Source organism: Perca flavescens, chromosome 4, assembly GCF_004354835.1.
Source record: "Perca flavescens isolate YP-PL-M2 chromosome 4, PFLA_1.0, whole genome shotgun sequence".
NCBI lineage: Eukaryota > Metazoa > Chordata > Actinopteri > Perciformes > Percidae > Perca > Perca flavescens.
This window is the reverse complement of record NC_041334.1, coordinates 34,431,575-34,450,570: the sequence shown is the minus strand read 5'-3', so window position 1 is coordinate 34,450,570 and position 18,996 is coordinate 34,431,575. Positions and strand designations below refer to the sequence as shown.

Genomic DNA, 18,996 nt, shown 5'->3' with positions numbered 1-18,996 from the left:
GTTCCTCTCTGGTCTATGTTGTTGTCCAGATTGTGCTCATTAAAGGCAGGGTTGGTAATGTTGAAAAGCTAGCGAGATTTAAAGGGGCGCTGTCTAACCCCTCCTCCTGCCCTCGGGGCTCTGATTCAGAGCAGAGAAAGGAACACAATTTTGTCTCATGTCTCATTCATCGGTAAGCAAACACCCCAAATTATCATACCGAATGTTTAAAACAAACATGACTACTCTTAGCGACGACGCGTATTGAGCTCAGGCTCGTACACAGGAGGGGTAGAGTACGCGCAGCGGGGCAAGGAGGCATTTTATTCTTTCCAAGCAGGCTGCTAGGCAGTGATTGGTGGGCATTTTTACAGGATTACAGCAGCTACAGAAGATCTTTTTCGCTACTTTTTCAGAGCGCATAAGTTATTTATTGCTGTTGGGGTGTAAAGACCATTTCAAACAATATATAAAAAGTGTTGTTGGAAATAGTTACCAACCCTGCCTTTAAGGTTTTCTCAAACACCCACACATGTCCTCCATCCTCCTCCATGGTCTTGCTTTTCAAAAAACGCACACACTTTATGTTACACTAAAAATTTCACTTTATGAGTTTTTTTTTTCACATTAATATGAGTTCCCCCAGCCTGCCTATGGTCCCCCAGTGGCTAGAAATGGTGATAGGTGGACCGATCTGGAATCTTCCCTTTATGACATCATAAGGGGAAAGGTTACCTCCCCTTTCTCTGCTTTACCCACCCAGAGAATTTGGTCTGCCCATGAGAAAGAGAGAGACATCATGGCTTGCAAACGAGCAAAGCATGGCATTTGGTCAAGGCCACACCCCCACCCTCCACCTTGCCCCCCCCCCTCTCTCTCCTCCTCAATAGCATTTAAAGCTACAGACACAGAAATGGCACGTACTAAGGAAAGCTCATTGTGGGACTGGCTCGTAAAAAGCAGCATGTCATAGGACCTTTAAGCAAATACACATGACGTGCATGTGAATACTTGCGTGCACGCACACGCAAATAAGTCTTTGCAACAGCAGCTGTGTTTGCTCTGGTTTCCTACTCCCAGGGCATGTGGTTCCTCCCCGGAGGAACACATGAGCTCTGACCCAGCGCTCTGTGCTGTTTGAAATCGTCCTTGCTCCTTTCTGCCTACAGGCCTCTTTCATTTCTGGCACAGGATGAAAACAAGACACAAGCAACGAGGAAATCCAGAAGAAGAAAAAAAACCTGGTGAAAGAATGACACATTTAACTAGCTTTGTCTGCAACAAGCAGTGAATACACTGTCACCAAAATGGATTCCAGGGCACCTACAGTGAATTAAGAATGGATTTAGTATGCTCAAATTAAGACGGTCCTCTGCCATTGGCTCCATTTTTAGAATGGTTTGTGGTGTGAAAGGTACAGTACTTCCCTTTGATAGTTGTTCAAAAAGCTGATGTGGGGGTGGGAGAGGGTTGTTGTTCTTGTTCAATTGTGTTAGTTTGTTCTGAAGTGTTTAAAAATATAAAAATAATACAAAATTGATCTTAAAAAAAAAAGAAAAAAAAAACTGATGTGGGCAAAACCCATCAGGAAAGGGTACCAAATATAGTCCTGATTTACAAGAACACATTCAGCTCGATTTTACACACTGATCTATCAATAGCTAAGTAGGTAAATGTTGTGTTATTGACATTCCACGGTGGTGGATATTTTCTGACATTAGTCCCATGAGGCCTCTTCCTTCCCCGTGATACTAAGGACTAATTGGATTTTCAGGCTTTTATCAGCTCTAACTGACACATACAGTCCTTTCTTTCCCGTTTGCTTTCTCCCTCTCTCTTTTATCTACCCGTATTGTTTATCTCTCCGGGTGGCAGATGCTACATGAAACCGCAAAGAAAAAAAAAAAGAGAGGAAACCATAACATCTAAACAGACAGAAGCCATTATCTCCAACAACATGACCAACATGATGGTTTTACACATTCATAATGCAAAGGCAAGCCATGTTGCTTCTGTAAATTTGGATGATTTAGAGCTTGTTTTCCGGACAGAGATCTGCCCAAATCAGCTCTTTTATTTCCACTAGTTAACAACAAAATGGCATTGCTAATACAGCCTGACAACACTAACTGTAAGAGGAATTCTTGCCATTTAGAAAGAAGCACAAGGCAACATGGGGAAATATAACTCTCAGCAAAAGCCATTAAAGGCTGGGGGGCTTCGAGTGAAAGGGCTGGGGAGTAAGCTAGCAGAATATGAGATCACAGACGGAATAAGCTTCTAAAAGCATGTTTGAAGAACAAGGATCACCTAAGGTTATACTAATGCCAAGTGATGCCTGGAAGTCAGAACAGGGAAGGAAAGTTTTGCTCTTCAGTTATTCGCTTGTAAAGAGGCTCTAAGAGACAGCAGCACTGCATCCCCAGATAAAAACTTAATGCTGTCCATCTTTTATTGATAAGGCTGAATTATAAATGCAGTGACAACAGAGATGGTCATGTCACAGCATGGGCATGATGGTAAGACGGTTGCAAGACTGGAAGGATGAAAACACACACCACATCGACAGACAGATATGTTACACTGCCCAACAACATGCATCTGTACTTTAAGTATCACAGTTCAAGTGAGGCAGTGAGGAAGCTGAGAGAGAGCTTGATAAATCTTCCAAAGACTTTGCAAAGGCGTTAAGGTCCTTTTCCCTATAAATAAAACACGGTGGGCTTTGAAACAAGCATAAAGTCTGATTCAACCAATCTGCAGCCCCCTGAGAAGACACGAAACACAGACAGAATATGAGAAAACCGAGGAAAAAACATTTATTACATATTGAAGGAGGGCGAGTCATGGCAAACACTTGCAATTTAATCAGCTGTGTCTCATAACGCATATAAAATATGGAGGAGAAAGCCCACAAGCTTGAAGCCAGACTCCTGGATTCACTATCACGAATGTTGTGAGAGAGTTGGAGAGAAAAAGATGGAGAAAATGTGAGAAAGGGAAAGAACCTCTAGGCATACAGTCTGGAGAGAACAAAGCCGGAGCATTTCCACTGCAGATGGATTCTTCCCAAACATGAAAACTAGATTCACAGACCAAGGCTTCCATATGAAATAAAACAGAATAAGGTAGCAGAGAACCTCCAAATGTATTCCACGTTGTTCTTGATGCAGGAATTTGCCATCCCCTGTATTCTAGTGAAGGAAAACATAAAGGATGTGGCCAGGAAAGTTTAAATAGACATATCCAGTTCTGAATGTGGCCCGCTGCAACACTATCAAGCCAATCCCTCTGGTCATAATTGAGGCTGGCAGGGCTTTGCTAATGTGTGACTTTGTTCCCATTGGCCTGCCTAGCTCTGAACAGAATGTGCAAAATCTCCAAGAACCCTTGAATTTACCAACAAAAGTTTGCATTCAGATGCAAATTCTGCAACGGCATGCATCTATGTGAGAGTAACTTTCTCTTAAAGAAGTGTGTGTGTGTGTGTGTGTGTGTGTGTGTGTGTGTGTGTGTGTGTGTGTGTGTGTGTGTGTGTGTGTGCGTGCATGCCTACGAGTGTGCGTCTCGGTGAAAGGAGGGGTTTGCAATTCTCAACAGTATGGAATGCTTTTTTCATGATAATAAGAACCCATGGTTTGTTGCCATCCTTCATCTATCATTATCTTCTCGCAAATCTTTGCTACGCCTCCAGAATCTGGGAAAAACAGAGCCGTAAAATCATTATATTCAATCAGGCTCGTCAATCTTATGTTCTTTGGCATTTCCGGTTCATTTGACCCTAAAATGTAGTTGAGGTATGGTCAAAAAAGCAATAACAATAAAGCAATAAATAGCAATGTCATTTTTTTTTTTTGGTCAGCAAGGTGTGAACACAACATTGACATATCATCAGATGAATTAAGTCCAATTTTCACTTTCTTTTTAGCTCTGTTTTTGGTCTCTTCCAACTCCTGAGGAAAATATCTGTCTCTTTAACTGCTAAATGCTCCACTATGTTTAAAAGCTAGTCACTAACTGTGTCTGTTAGTTGTGTGGTGCTAAGCAGCTAGTGTACAGTGGGTTTTTAAAGCTTTTTTTGCTGAAAATAGATGCCTGCTGCAGCTGGAAACAATGCAATAAGAGTGAAATTTGCTACAAAGTTATGTAAAGCCAAGGGGAGCTGCAGATACAGGGGATAATTCTCTGTAGGTTCATCACTACAAGCAACCCCTTTCTAAACCAAACTGTGGCCATCATGGCTGAAGGGTAATTGGTAAATGTGAACTGTTGGTAAGAGTTTCATAATGAATGACAAAAACAAAACCCTGCTTTCAGGACACAAAGGCTTTGTGTGCCTATCATTCATCTCAACACCTACCCCTTTATTTTCCTCTGTGCTGTAAGAACCCTCCAACTTTGGTACGAAATGTAAAATGGGTACTTTTGAGATGTTCCAACTACCAACAAATGCTGTCTTTCCTCTGGAGAGGACAGTCTCCTAAATACAGGGGCTTTAAGCATCCTGGTAGTACAGCTGCGCCCCACATGATCTGTTCTATTTTTTTAATTTAACCTTTATTTAACCAGGTAGGCCATTGAGAACAGGTTCTCATTTGCAATGGCGACCTGGCCAAGAAAAGCATAAGTGTACAAGACAATATACAGTTACAAATTCAATACAATACAAGAATACAGAATACAATAGGCTACATAAAGTACAGATTAAGTAGGCATTACAAAGCCGGCGCAAAGTGAGGTGTAAGTAAATATGGTAATAACACAATATACATGAATAGACAGTAGGGGTGTGCAAAAAAATGGATTCACATTGAAATTGCGATTCAAGCTCTACCGATTCATATTTTTTAATAAAAAAAAGAAAAATATTTTTTTTTTTATTGTATGTCTACTTCAATCACATGGGAAAAGTAACTACATTTACATACTGTGAATCGTTTTTTGAATCGAGAATCGTTTTTGAATCGAAAATTGATTCTGAATCAAATCTTGAGCCCAATATATTGAATCGAAACGTAAAATTTTCTGAATCGTGCACCCCTAATAGACAGTCTATATCCCTGCTGAGATGTAGTAAAGAGTCAAAATACAGTAAGTGCAAATTGTGGTCTAGGTAGTGATGTAGATCAGAAATAACACAATATGCATGAATAGACAGTCAATGTAAATGCTGAAATGTAGTGAAGAGTCAATATACTGTTAGTGCAAATAGTGGTCTGGTTATGTAGATCAGTAATAACACAATATACATGAATAGACAGTCTATGTAAATCCTGAGGTGTAGTAAAGAGTCAAGAGTCTACCAATGATCTCTAAACTAACATCTTATAATGTTTGTTTAATGGTCATCACTGTCGCTTCAAAATCTTCAGTGCCTGGCTGATAACCCTGAAATCATATTCAATAACTCTCCAACTGCTCTTTGGTTTAACATATAGCCTTGACATTCCTTTGACAAATGTAGTTCCTAATAACTAACTTTAATAGTTGAGAATGACAAGAGATAATACAGAGGGCTGATCCCATTCACCGGGAAGATTTAATTTAGATTTCCCTGAGGTTCCGATAAGCTAGGTTCTCTGCAGACATTTTAAGATTACAGTCAGAACCTGCACAGCAATTTTCTGTTTGAATACGCTGACACAAAGAGCAGTGGTTAGACTTAGGAGTGAGAAAATGAGATTTGTGGTGCAATGAGGAGACTCATGTGAAACATTTCTTTCTGCAATTACTGTTAAACTGTTTGCCTCTACATTGGTGTGTTTCTTTTCTTGTACGTTCTATTCTTCCCTAACCTTTATTTCCATGTGGAATGTGCTGCCCATACAGTGAAATATGAATGAGTGTAATCTTAGTACTTAACACATCATTAATCCTGCAGTGAGTCTGTTGCTCTGAGAAAAAGGGTGAGCAGTGATGTGTTCTGGCTGGAAAGCTCTCAAATGTTCTCACACACACACACACACACACACACACACACACACACACACACACACACACACACACACACACACACACACACACACACACAACTCAACTTATCTTAGATGCACTTTTTTTTTTAACTTACTCCAGCGATGACACAGTGCTGTGGAGATAAGTCTGGCAATGCAAGACTACTAAATAGCAAAAGGAGAAGTTGCGACGCAAGAACAGTCCTGTCTGTAGTAATATCATTCATATTCGTAATTTCTGAGGGGGTTTTATGAAACTTAAAATACAGTAAGGTTATTGTATACCTTTTCCAGGCAACTGCGCTGCACAGAGCTCCAGACAGCCTGTGATATAAGAGCAGGCAGCACTGGAACAAAAACAGTGACACATCACCGACAGTATGATAATAACATCCAAAATGCACGATTCACTCTCAGTGGTTTCTGTGACATGAGAAATACTTGCATAGTTCTGCTCACAGTTGAGTACGCAGTCCATAATGTGGCCCACACTTTCCCGTACACACTGCTATAAAAATGTGGCCACGTGTGGCCCAGACCACCTCTAATGTGGTCTGAGTAATTGGATCTCAATGCATCCTCAATGCGTCCTGGGTGCATTTACATCTGTACTTAGAGCTGTCTACTTGTGACTGGATTACTCAGATGTGATTATAATACCAGGTGGAAATGGGGCCATAGTTAGCTTGGTCCAGGCACAGGGAAGAAAAATCATCTCTATCTCTGCAACTCTATAATCCACAGGGCCCATTATCTCTTGAATGGTGCGAGCGATGGGATGTCGGGTGAATAGTTTGGTGGAAAAAATAAGAGGGTGAGGAAGAGAGAGAGAGAGAGACATAGGCAGACAGAGAGGGAGAGAGAGAGAGAGATAGTTAGGAAAAGAAATAGACTGTATGATGGTGTCAGTTCAGACAAAAGGCCCAGTCATGATGTGTTCTCACATTAGAACAAAGAGCTCTGACAGACTCCCTGGGTCTGTTCTGTTGACTATAAATGTACCCCACACACACACACACACACACACACACACACACACACAGGCAAAGCGACAGACAGAAACACAAACACACCCACACTCTGCGTATCAGACTTCAAACTTCTCTCTCCAACAAGGGAACATAAAAGGAGAGAACAGCAGTTAGGCTAATTATCTCTGAATCTGGAGGAAATGAAGAACATAGCATTGTTGTATTGTTCTGAAATTGTTTGGCCCCGGCAGCACTAGTGGGACATCACACAGCTACTGCCTGCCGTTTTGTCTCCTTCAGGTTTGACAAACTAACACAGTGAAGATATTCTTCATAATGAGCTTGGAATGCAGCCACACCACAAATAACAATGCTGCAGTGAGCATGGTTAGGTGACTGATTTCGGTCTCCATCTTTTAAGGTGCCCCTTTTCGCTTTCATCTTCACACGTCCACTTTGCTTTTGCTCTCTGTTTCCCAGCAGCAACCGCTCGGCATGTAGGGCTAGCGTGGTGGTCTGCAGGTTTTTTGGGGGGCTTCAGTCAGGGTCCACAGCAGGGTCACGGCATTTACCCCTCCTCCTCTGCATCCTTGCAGTACGCTCCAACAGAGCCCAAAGAGAAAACGGAGGTGTTAGAGAAAACACAAACAGAGCCCTGATTGTCCCTGACTTGGGTTCCCCCCCACAGCCCCACCTCCAGGGGTTTAAGATGGAGAGAATAAGCAACTGTCAATGGTGTTTTGTAAATACGTAGCTGTTTTCACTTCAGATGGGTTTATTCTGATGTCAGAGGGAAATGCGCCTGCTTTGCATTCTGCGAGTGTCCTTGCCTTTCCTGTCCTATTGAGGTTTGTATGGGAAAGCCATTTGTGGTGCGTTCCGAGAGAGCGGCACAATTGCCAGCTCCTTTGAGACAGAGGTTGACAGCTGAAACAAGTGAGCAAGCTGGTGGACAGGGCAGCCCGCTGAGTGATGGCTGTTTCTTATTGGCACTTATTGACCAGAGGCAAAGCCCCCCTACAGAGTGTCACATCTTAGCTAAATGGATTACGACAAATCAGCTGGGGCCCATTGTTCCACAGACCTAACTACCTCACTGAGACCTCAGTGCAGCCAAGTGACTTCTGCATGACATTGCGTAACTGCAGCACTAATGAGAAATTAAACACACATATACATACACATATATATATATATATATATATATATATATATATATATATATATATATATATATATATATATATATATATATATATTTTAGCAGATATGATCTGCTTAGAACTGCATAAAACAAAAAAAGAGCTTGATGAGAGGAATGTTATTGGGCTGCACACAGTGATATTTATCTACTGAGGACAATGAAATTAACCCTCTAGTTTGTAAGCTGCACACATGTTGGCAGAATTAGATCATGTTCCACAGGACTCCTAGATTTTACGTTGTCATTTGTTGTGTTTTAATTACATGCCATTTATCTCCCATCATCAAATTAGCACCTGCAGTGGGGACTGCTCCTAATGGCCCTGAATTAATGATGATTACAGACAATATCGGTTCAAACTTTCAGTAAACAACTGCCCCCAGCCTGCAGAATAAATAACAGCCCAGATTAATCAATATGCTGGCTGGAAGTTACAGTTCAGCTGCTGAAGAAGTGATCACTTCTACAGACTCGGGATTCTTTTACTCGACTGATAAACATTGGCTCTTGACTACTCAAAGAGGCCCCCTACACAGCAGAGGGATGTTTTGCCCTGTGGTGGTGGGGGTCTGTGGGCGCAGTGAGGACCATCTTCTCTGGTGTTAAGCATACCCTTGGGGGTTGGAGAGGCGACAACCACTTCTTTACTTCTTCACTCCGCCCATTCTCTGTCCTAACCTCCCTACCCCTCGCTAGCTGGCTTTCTCCTGGCCCTTTTGTCGGGGGATTACTGGGGGTTTAGAGACGCACACACTGATCCCTCCCTCCCCTATCAGAACCACACAGGGGGTTAAGACTGGAGTACAGAGGGGAGACCTCCACACATTAATCTGAATTACAGAGGCTTTCTATGTATGGCCACTTATATTCCCCCCCGTTTGCTCTACTCACTACAAAGCGCTATTCAGTGCTTGTGGTTTTCCCAGCAGGAATCTTGGGATATATGCCAAAGCCCAGAGATTTTGAATCTGTAACAACACCTAGAGAGTTCAGAGAGTGTGTTTTTGAACTAAAGTCTTTGTCATTTGTTCAGTTTAAACACAAACATGTGTGATGGTCCTTGTAATCATCCACGGTAAATGACCAACAGAGAAAATACCCACGGCAAACAAACACGCCTCAGGTGAAACCGCAGCGATGTGTAGTTGCACGCGGTCAACACACACTGCCCACATTATCCCTCCATATTGTGAGAGAGTGCAGGCTGTCTCCTCCTCTACAGGGCGGTATCCATCTCTCTCTGCCTCGTCCCCTGGATTGCTGCCCAGACAGCCCATCTGTCTGTATTGACCTGTGTTTGGGACCATGGGGGGAGCCTAAGTGGTCCACGATGGGGGTCTCTGGCATGTTGCCTGCCCGGTAATGACAGTTAAGCTGCCAACGGCTTGCCTAACAGCTCTGGAGGTCTCTCTGTGGTGCTACAGTATTGATATTGTATCGGGTTGCAAAGGGCTTGGCAGCCTTTTAATGAGAGCTCAGATTGATCAAGTGGTAGTGGCTCTCCCTTTACTGTGGATGCTGCTCACTGGCTGTCCCTGCAGGCCTGACCCCTCTGATCTCTATCAATGACTGAGGATGGAGACAAACACACTCATGCCCACATTACATAGTCACACACACAAACACACACACATGCTGGCACGTGTATACTTGCGTACAAATGTAGAAATGCTAGGAATAGATAGATAGGAATGTTGTTTAGTTAGTAGTTACAATTAGTTGTAACTGAAATAGTCACGGGGAGGGCTGGATATCGTTCAAAGACTTTCGATAGCGGTTCCTGAACAATACTTTTTTAGATACCAATTTTATAAAATCCATTTAAAAAAGAAAGAAATTACAACAATACACATTACGGCACAAATCTTTTTATTTATTTTTTCAGCTCCTAATACATGAGCCCTATTTCTGTGCTAACGTAGAGTTTTTCCTGCGTGTCTCTACGACATTAGACAGCCAATCACCAGCATGATTAGATCTTGGTAGAAGCATGCTGCATGCTTATTGGCTCACTGACGCTGATGACATTTGCTCCTTAGGTATTGAAATGTGGTTTTGAATGACGAGGCATTTTTTGATACTCGATAGTAAGGAGGCATTTCGGTGCCTAAAAAGTATCAAATTCGGTACCCAGCCCTAGTTACGGGCAAAAGTACTTGCTTTTGTTACAAACATACTCCGCCTTAGAGCATCATAAAGGTTCAGGTGCCAGTGGCGATGGAGTCTGTTTGCAACAGCTGAAACAAAATGTAACTGTTATGGGACTCAATCGGTCGCCAAAGTCATCAAGTTTAAAATACTACTGGCAGTTAACTTTACTAGAACATAATTGAAACTTGAAATCGACTTCTAAAGTAAAAAATCTGTTCAGTTTTAGTCTGCATGTTGTAATAAAAAGAGAAAGTTGCTGCAGTCTCAATTCTTTTTTACCCAAACAGAATACTTTATCAGCACTTCCCCAGAAAACAACACTTCAAACTTTAAAGAAAAATCAAGACAATATTCTAACATTTAGTCCAACGCATGGCACATACACACTGAACACAGGAGAGAGAAAGCAAAATCTATTGTCTTTATACTGAAGTTGTATAGGGTCACTAATTAGACAACATAGAGAGAGTCAGATTGAGAAAGGAGAAAAAGATATTCAAACCACCTGCCAGTCATCCTCTATAATGGAACTTCACCTTTCTGTCCCTCCTCCTCCTCCTCCTCCTCCTCCTCCTCCTCTTCTTTACCTGCCTCCACAGGCTCATGTCAAGGTCACAGCAGTGGTCTCTGGGACTTGACTTTCTCTTATTAGACCTCCATTAGGCTTCTGTCAGACGGGCAGCCAGCTGTCGGCCCCCTGTGGTTGTGATCATGACCCCCACTCAGCCTCTGGACCCCCCTGGGATCTACAGCAGGGAAGTAACAGGATGGAGGTAGAAATGAAACCCTGCTTAGTACTCAGGAGAGAGGACATTGTGATTACTTTTCAGCAGCCTTTACTCTTAAAGCAACTGAGAGACCATTCCACGACTGTGCTGCCGATCGGTCACACTGAAATGTGATGTAAAAAAATTCAAGTACCGAATGCACTGGATTTGCACGGGTGGAAATGGTACATGTTGTGATTATGTCCTCTTCAAAATGTTCTCTACACACACCCGATGGCAAGCTGCTGGCCCTCTTCTTCGCCTTCTTTCTCAGTTTCCTTACTCTCTCTTTTATTAAACATGAATTAGCAGCGCCTTGATCAAGTTCATCACCCCTTGTGTTGTAATTAGTGCTGTGTCAGAGCGCGGCCCCATTTCACTAATAGAGTAATTACTGCACCATCGGCCAGCTCTCTGACCTCCATCACCCCACCCCCACACACCTTCAAACCTTTCTATCAGCTCAGATGGAACATTAGGCATCAGACAGGACAAGAGATATAGCCAGCTTTTCAACTGGGGGATTAATAACCTTTTACTGTGGATCACACTGAATGAAAAGGTCAATGACATTCATGAGAGAAGCGTTGTGGATGAATGTTTGCATTTAATGAGCATTGTATAGCACCAAGATTGCTGTTGAACTCATCTACATGTGAAGTAGAAAAGCAGTAGTAAAGGGGAGTACAGCCAATTCAAGACACATAAAATAGCCAGTAAATTCATAGGGTAAGCAGACAAGAGAGGGGGAGCGATATACTGCCTTGGCCTATGGAGTAGAGAGTGACAATCTTTTACTGCTGTAGAGATTCAATTACTTATCCCTACATTGCAGTTAAGGGAGGGTAAGCCACTACAGGCAAATGATATGGGGCTTCAATCAGAAGAAGATATCTTTACCAGATGCCATGCATTTTTACAGGGTGGGCGGCAATGACGCAATTGGTGCTATCCTGTGTTTGGTAAGCTCCTTGTACAACACAGCTGTGATTAAAAGCTATTAGAGCAATTATCTTAACGGCAGGAGAGCTGGGGATCGGAAGAGAAGAAGAAGGCTTTTTGTGGAATTCAGATGAAACCTCCTGTCAGCACCATCGCCCCTGATAGCTTAAGATAGCTGAGTAGTTAACACGCGCACACACACACACACAAACTTTCTTCACAGCCAGCCACTTCCTTGCAAATATAAAACTGACTTACCAGCCAGCTGATGGGAGCAAAGGAATGAGCTGCTTCTGTGTTGTTACTATAAAGCTTGACCAAAGTGCAGAGTGGCATCTCTGTGTGTGGCGCCGCAGGTTGGCACCCTCACAGGGGGCTTTATTGGGGTGCCGTCCTGAGCGTCAGGCAGCATGCCCGATGTTGACAAAGCCTGGTATCGCCTGCTGTCAGCCCATTCTATGTGCACCCGGCGGAAAGAATCAATTAGGCCGAGCTCACAACAGAGCACTTTAATATTTGACTTTTAATCAGTGGGCAGAAGTCAGGCTGGGGCATGAAAGCAAGCTGGCAGTTCCCGTCTTGCTGGTGTGGAAAATGAGGGTCAGGAAAATGCTCCTGGAGCCCTGCAATGTGCATCATATACCCCAGAGAGGATGTGAGAAATCAGTCTGAGGAGAAATTGCCACTAACAACACACAGATCTTCCAAAGTGTTTGGGAAAAATATCCCTTTGTCACTTGCAAGATATCAAAAGCCCCTTATGCAACCAGCTGCAAGGAATGGAGAAGAAATATCACATAACGCTCTTCGTAAACAACCAGAGCTCTGTGGAAGGGACAGTGGTTTAAGAGAAGAAAGCGACATTGATGAGGTCTTCACTCGGCAGATGAACTGCTCCTTTGAAGAGTTTCTCTTGAAGACTTTTGGTTTTTATCCTGCACTGCCGAAGGCTACCTCTGCCAGCAAGAAGAGGAGGAAGAAAGAAAGAGGTGAACGCAGTCCTCACGCTGAGGTTTTGAAGTGGAGATCAGTCCTCAAACAGAACAGCTTACCAAAGACACGTCATTCAACCTGTCTGCTCTAGCTAGTTTCACAGAGACAAGAAGGAAAATCAAAGTTCAGCTCCCTCAATTGCTCTGTGAAGAAAAGTTATGTGGCCAGGCATGTCTTTTTTTTTCACCAACAAAAAACTGAAACAATCGTGATTATATTAGGAGCTTTTTGTAGTGAGTCGTTTGTTAATCAAAAGGGAGAGCTGCTTACAGTCATGCATACCGATGTTTTTGCAAGTGATAATGAGTCAGCTGTGCACAGCTGTGTACATAATTTGCCCACATGTGCTGAGAGCTACTTCATCTGCTGCTATCCAACTGTTCACACAGGATGATTCTGATCGCAGCAGCAACATAAGCATGTTACTGGTAAACAACCAACAGGACAGTGGTAAGCGGGAATGTGTCCAGATCATGCAGATTTATTGGCTCTTTAAAACACTGTTGGCACAATGTGTTTAACCCCAGCGCCTCTAACTACTGATTTAAAGCATAAAACATGGCCTCATCATTTTCTTTTTAGTGGAGACATGAAGCTAGATCAAAGCCACACGGGGTGAAGGCGATTTTTCAGCTACTGATTTAATAATTCTGAGCTTTGCAGCTTGCTCATTAATTCTGATGACAATTTCCCTCAGCCTCACCTGACCCCCGCTTTCTGCATCTATCACTTCACTCTCTTTTCTCTTCTCTTCATCATCACCATTTGGACTGACGGCCAAGCAGGGGGCTTCTGCTGTGGCCACAACACAACCGCGACACCTACAGCTCTCTTTGATCATCAAATCCAAATCAGTGGGGCCAACAACCATCCTCTTAAGGCTGTTTTACAGTCGGTGTAGCCGAGCTGGCGCGCGCCAACGTGACGTCAAAATGACGTAGATCTCGCTGGCGTGCCAGGATTTTGAGTGCGCGACTACATTTTTTTCAGCGGCGTGCGACAAAGCGGAAACAGGAAGCATGAACGAGCTTGAGGGCAGGACTCTCAGAGTGACTGCAGGTCTCTCTTGTAAACTTGCTGGGTTAAGAGGAGTTCTTTTACGGCGAATGAAAGGCTCGATCCAACAAAGTAGGTCATCGAATCAAATCGAAGCATCGACCACAATGCTGTTGCCAGTTCTGCCGTTGTTGACCTTTTTTTCTTCTTCTAGTCCGTAGAAATAGCAAAGTCGGTAGCATTTCCTCATTAGTGCCACCTCTGTTCAGGAGGAGACTGCAACTAGTGTTGCGACCACCACGCATGAGTATAAACAGTTACGGCGCTCCCATGACGTCACACTGGCGCTCGGCGCGCGAGTATACATCACGTTTTATTCATGCGGAATGAAATGCTAATCACTGACAAGTGGCTCAAATGAGGTGTGTGAGTCGCCTCTGGAGGTGACGAATCTATCCCCCACAGTAAATAAAACATTGACGTTAACTGTAGCCCGCTGTGTTTGTTTCCTTTGAGGTCTGTAGGATCCATGGGAACAGGAACAATAATGTTTGTGATACCCAGATAGGTGGAAAGATAGATACTGTAAATAGATAGATACAGTAGATAGGCAGACTGCACTGGAGACGGTGAACCTTGCACAGTTGGGCACTGTGTTCACATGCAAAAGAAAATAAATACAGAAACCTACAGTAGCTGTGGCAACATAACAAAAAACCTACATCCACACATGCAAGTCAACTCTATATGTGCTATATGTGTGTGAAATGAGAGGGCAGAAGGAGATTTAACTTTCACATTGTTTTCACAGGTAAGAGGTGAACAGCCTTACCTTCCTTTCTAAACTAGCTGTCTGGTTCTCCTCTCCCACAGAAATCAGCCTCTGACTGCCAAGTACTGTAAGCAAACACAAAGTCCAGAGTGGATGAATACTTGAAACATATGCAACTCAAACAGACTATCTTGTATCTATGCTCTTCTGTCTTTTTTTCTTTTCTTTTTTTATAAATCGTGTATGCATTCTGGTTCACCCCTGGCTGATGCTGGCCTGTATTGTCTCTGTCCTCCCTAACAGACACCATTAGCCATTCGTAAGTCCAGATGCAACTTCCAGTCACCACTCCTCACACATACCCCGGGGATGGTGACACATTTGTTTTAGACGAAAAACACTGCGTCAATGTGGTAGGATGTGGAGATAAAGAACCACATGCTTCATGTCAGTCCAGATGGTATCCGCAAAAGGTAAAATCCATATTTGACTGATGCTGTGATGCTTGAGGGAGCAGGCAATAGTTCAGGAGGTGGTTTAATTAGACCTAATTAGACCCTAGACCAGACATTTTTATATATATATATAATTACACCCTCCAGAATTTTTGTTGTGATAGTAATAATAATTGGTTTCTGTTTGTAATGCTGTAAGCACTGCTCACTTTCAGACAAGTAAATCCTTATACTGCTTTAAACTAGCTGTCCCAAGCAGCTGAGGTACAGAAAAATAGCTTTTTTCACCCAGCTATTTCCATCACATCTTTTCAAACACTATCTCCAAAAGCCTCCATGTGATCTTGTAAGCTACAAGGCCTTGTTCTGCGTCTGCCTGTGAAGACATGTTGACAGGAGTGGAGCTGTCTTATCCATGTTCTGTTTGGACAGGTGTCAGCGTGTCCGGCATGTAAACATCTGAACCAAGCCAGCTTTGACATATCCGTAACCACTCTGTGAAATCTTGGCCTTAAGGTGCTGACACACCAAGGAGATTATCGGCTGTTGGACAGTCTGGCGAGGTCAGTGACTCGAATCTGTTCGGTGTGTCCCGCGCCGTCGTCAGTCTGGGAGGCTGTTGGCGTTCATTTTGGCCGACCTGACATGTTCAGTCGCCGGCAGGGCAGTCGGGACTCACCCGGAAATGGCGAGCGGAATGAGGTGACTAGAGTCTCTCAAAATCTGACGAAAATCTTTTGAGCTGAAATGAAGACAGATTCAGCAACTGCACAGCCCTATTTCTGTGCTGGCCTGAAAAGGAACACACGCACGGAGATGACTTATTGGGGGTTTTAAGCTTATTCAAGTTTTCAGAAACCCCCAGTGAACTTTTTAGTACAATATGAGATTGTACAACGGTCGCCATGACAGTCTGGCTTTGATTTCGGACAAACCCATTCCAATCATCTGCCGGTTTTCATTTCTCCAATACAGATTAGCCTGCTGTTATAGAGATGTATTACGTCTGTCTGGTTCTGCTTTTTGGACCAACCAGGGAGACATTTTGGACTGGCATTGGTCGGCCGTCAGCCTTTAGCACATGATCCTGCAAATATGGTAACTTTGGTTATGCACCCAACAATGTGGTGATGCACACCTACTATGCTCAAGGCTAAGAATACAAAACCTATAAGCCCACATGTTCCTGCCATTTACATGTTGTGAGCTCTGCCAGCCACTCATGGGCATTTGGACACCTGTGCCTGTCTATCTGTCCGTCTGGAGCAATATAAAAAGCCTAAGAACTCGGTCAAGGCTCACTTTTCACTGTGAAGCATATTGGTAGATAAAAACATCTGAAAGCAAGGACACAACATGGAGAGGACAGCCATCTTCTATTTACAGGATTTATTTGGGCCAAAGATGACATCTAAATAAAACAAACCGCAAAAGGAACTATAAAATTCTCCATCCACCATCTTCGGCTTGCTGCGAGCATATCCCCAAACTCCCTTTCCCAAGTAACTATATTCTTCCCAGGCCAGGTTGGAATATAATTCCACCTAGTCCTGGGTCTTCCCCAGGTTTGTTTACAGTTAGAAGGTGGCTGTGTCTCATGTTACATTGTTTTTTGTACCCTGGATCTCGCCTTTCGGGTCATGACCCAGCCTTCATGACCATAGGTGAGGGTAATCACAACATGTAAATCGGAACATGTTGGCTCAGCTATTTTGTCACTTATTCGGAGCAGTAGGATTATTCTCCGACCATTCACCTGCATGTTCTGTGCAAAACCCCAAGGCCTGATGCTTCACTTGGGGTAAGGACTCATTCCCTACCTGGAGCTTCCATCGTTTCCTGCTGAGACAGCCTCCGATTTAGAGCATCCTCATCCCAACCGGAGATGAGAAGGGTGAGTGCTGAAGGTGGACTTGTGCCATCAACCACATCATCTGGGGGTTACCCCAGCCCACCAAACTGAATAAGCCGAAATCCTGTCCAAAATAAGGATTGCCGTGTTCCTTTAAAATGTTTTCAGAAACACGCTTCAGTGAACTATTTTAGTACCCCTCAATATGAGATTGTATCTCCCGGGGACCCGGTCTGACAAAACACATGGTCGCCATGACAGTCTGGCTTTTACCAATTACCCCTATAATTGGCACACCCCCTCTGGTCCCCCTTTTTAAAAAACACCACCACCCCAGTCTGCCACCCTTTGGCATCCCAGACTTCCACGCAATGTTGAAGAGGCGTGTCAACCAGGACAACCCCTCCACACCCAGTCCAATCATCTGCCACTGTTTTCATTTCTTTGGCAACAATACAGATTAGCTCTGCCTCCTGCTGTTATAGAGATGTATTCCACGTCCTCCTCTGGAGGTCTTTTCCCATCCTTACTGGTGTGTTCTGTGGCACTTTTTGGACCAACACGGGGAGACTGATCATTTGGACTGGCATTGGTCGGCCGTCAGCTATATGTGTAAGCAGCTTTAATCTCTCTCTACTGATGATGCCTCAAATATGTCGTATGTAGTCTTTGGAGAAATGCTATGCACCCAACAATGTGGTGATGCACACACAAATGTTATGTGCAGCAAGGCTAAGAATACACTGGAGAACCTTATAAGCCCACATGCATCTCACTGCCAAGGCACATCTCTGACCCCAGCTGCTCTCTGCCAGCTCTGCCAGCCACTCATGGGCATCAAAGAGAGTAGGGGCTGGACACCTGTGCCTGTCTATCTGTCCGTCTGGAGCAATATAAAAGCCTAAGAACTCGGTCAAGGCTCACTTTTCACTGTGAAGCATATTGGTAGATAGCTCAAAACATCTGAAAGCAAGGACACAACATGGAGGAGGAATTTCAGTTGTGTGCAACAATACAAACCAGGAGACACATCATTTATTTTGACAGGATTTATTTGGGCCAAAGATGACATCTAAATAAACTTGCAGTATTCAGCAGACACCGCAGGCTGCAAATGGCAAAAGTGATTTACTTTCCTTTCTCTCACTAAAATAAAGGAGTGACAGATTTAATATAAATAAGCAGAGAGGGGGAGGAAGAAAGGGAGATGATTGGAGAAGGCTGTGGGTGACAAGGCACTGTGACAAGCGTGGCAACTGAGAGAAAATGCGACACCTGGCCTTGTCCTTGATGTGAATAAGAGGATGATACATCAAAAAGTGACAGGGCAGAAAGATGGCTATTACCCAGGCGAAGAGGAAGATAAAGAGGAAGAAAAGGAGAAAGTGACTATTTTTAGCAGTGGTGTAAAAATACGCCAGGGGTTCATTTAATATTCCTTTCCATAAAGTGCTCCTGTGTTAATAAATCATGTTTTATTAGTTGCAATTATCTCCTGTTCTTGGCAGTTACACCAAAACTGTAATTGGCATTTTGAAGCATTCCAGCAAGAGATGAAATGCCCAGGTCAAGTAACAGCAATCAGGCGACTCCATCCTCTTCTGACTGAGACAAGATGGAATGAGCCGTCTGTCTGTTGATCATGATCAAGTTTGACCGAGAGGGTAAATGAACGGAGCCCGAGGCTGTGTTTACTTTGATTGGCTGCATTCTCCCTTTTAGGGCAGGAGGCTGATTGATTTCAGTAGGCTGGAACCCCGGCTCTGCCCCTATTGATCCCTCATCCCTAGCCCTGTCTCTTCGGCAATTAAGAGTTCACTAAACCGGCGCTATAGACCACTCCTAATGAATGCCACCTTCCTGCCAACAACTCCACGTTGGATTCACTCTCTCTGGTGCTTTCTCACTTCATTTCTCACTTTCGTCTACTACTACTACTACTATCTCCACTCCGGTCGTA

The 18,996-nt window shown here is 43.6% G+C and overlaps 1 protein-coding gene across 7 annotated transcripts in view; it reads right to left on the bottom strand.

The window, feature by feature from the left end:
* sulf2a (sulfatase 2a) overlaps nt 1–18,996 on the bottom strand; it is a 51,119-nt gene that overhangs the window by 14,396 nt on the left and 17,727 nt on the right. For 4 of the 7 annotated variants that reach the window (XM_028576893.1, XM_028576894.1, XM_028576896.1 and 1 more), the window contains one exon: nt 14,790–14,854. The exons of the other annotated variants lie outside the window; for them this stretch is intronic. The gene's annotated coding sequence lies outside the window, so the exon portion shown is untranslated. The remainder of the gene's footprint in view (nt 1–14,789; nt 14,855–18,996) is intronic. 7 annotated transcript variants of the gene reach the window in all.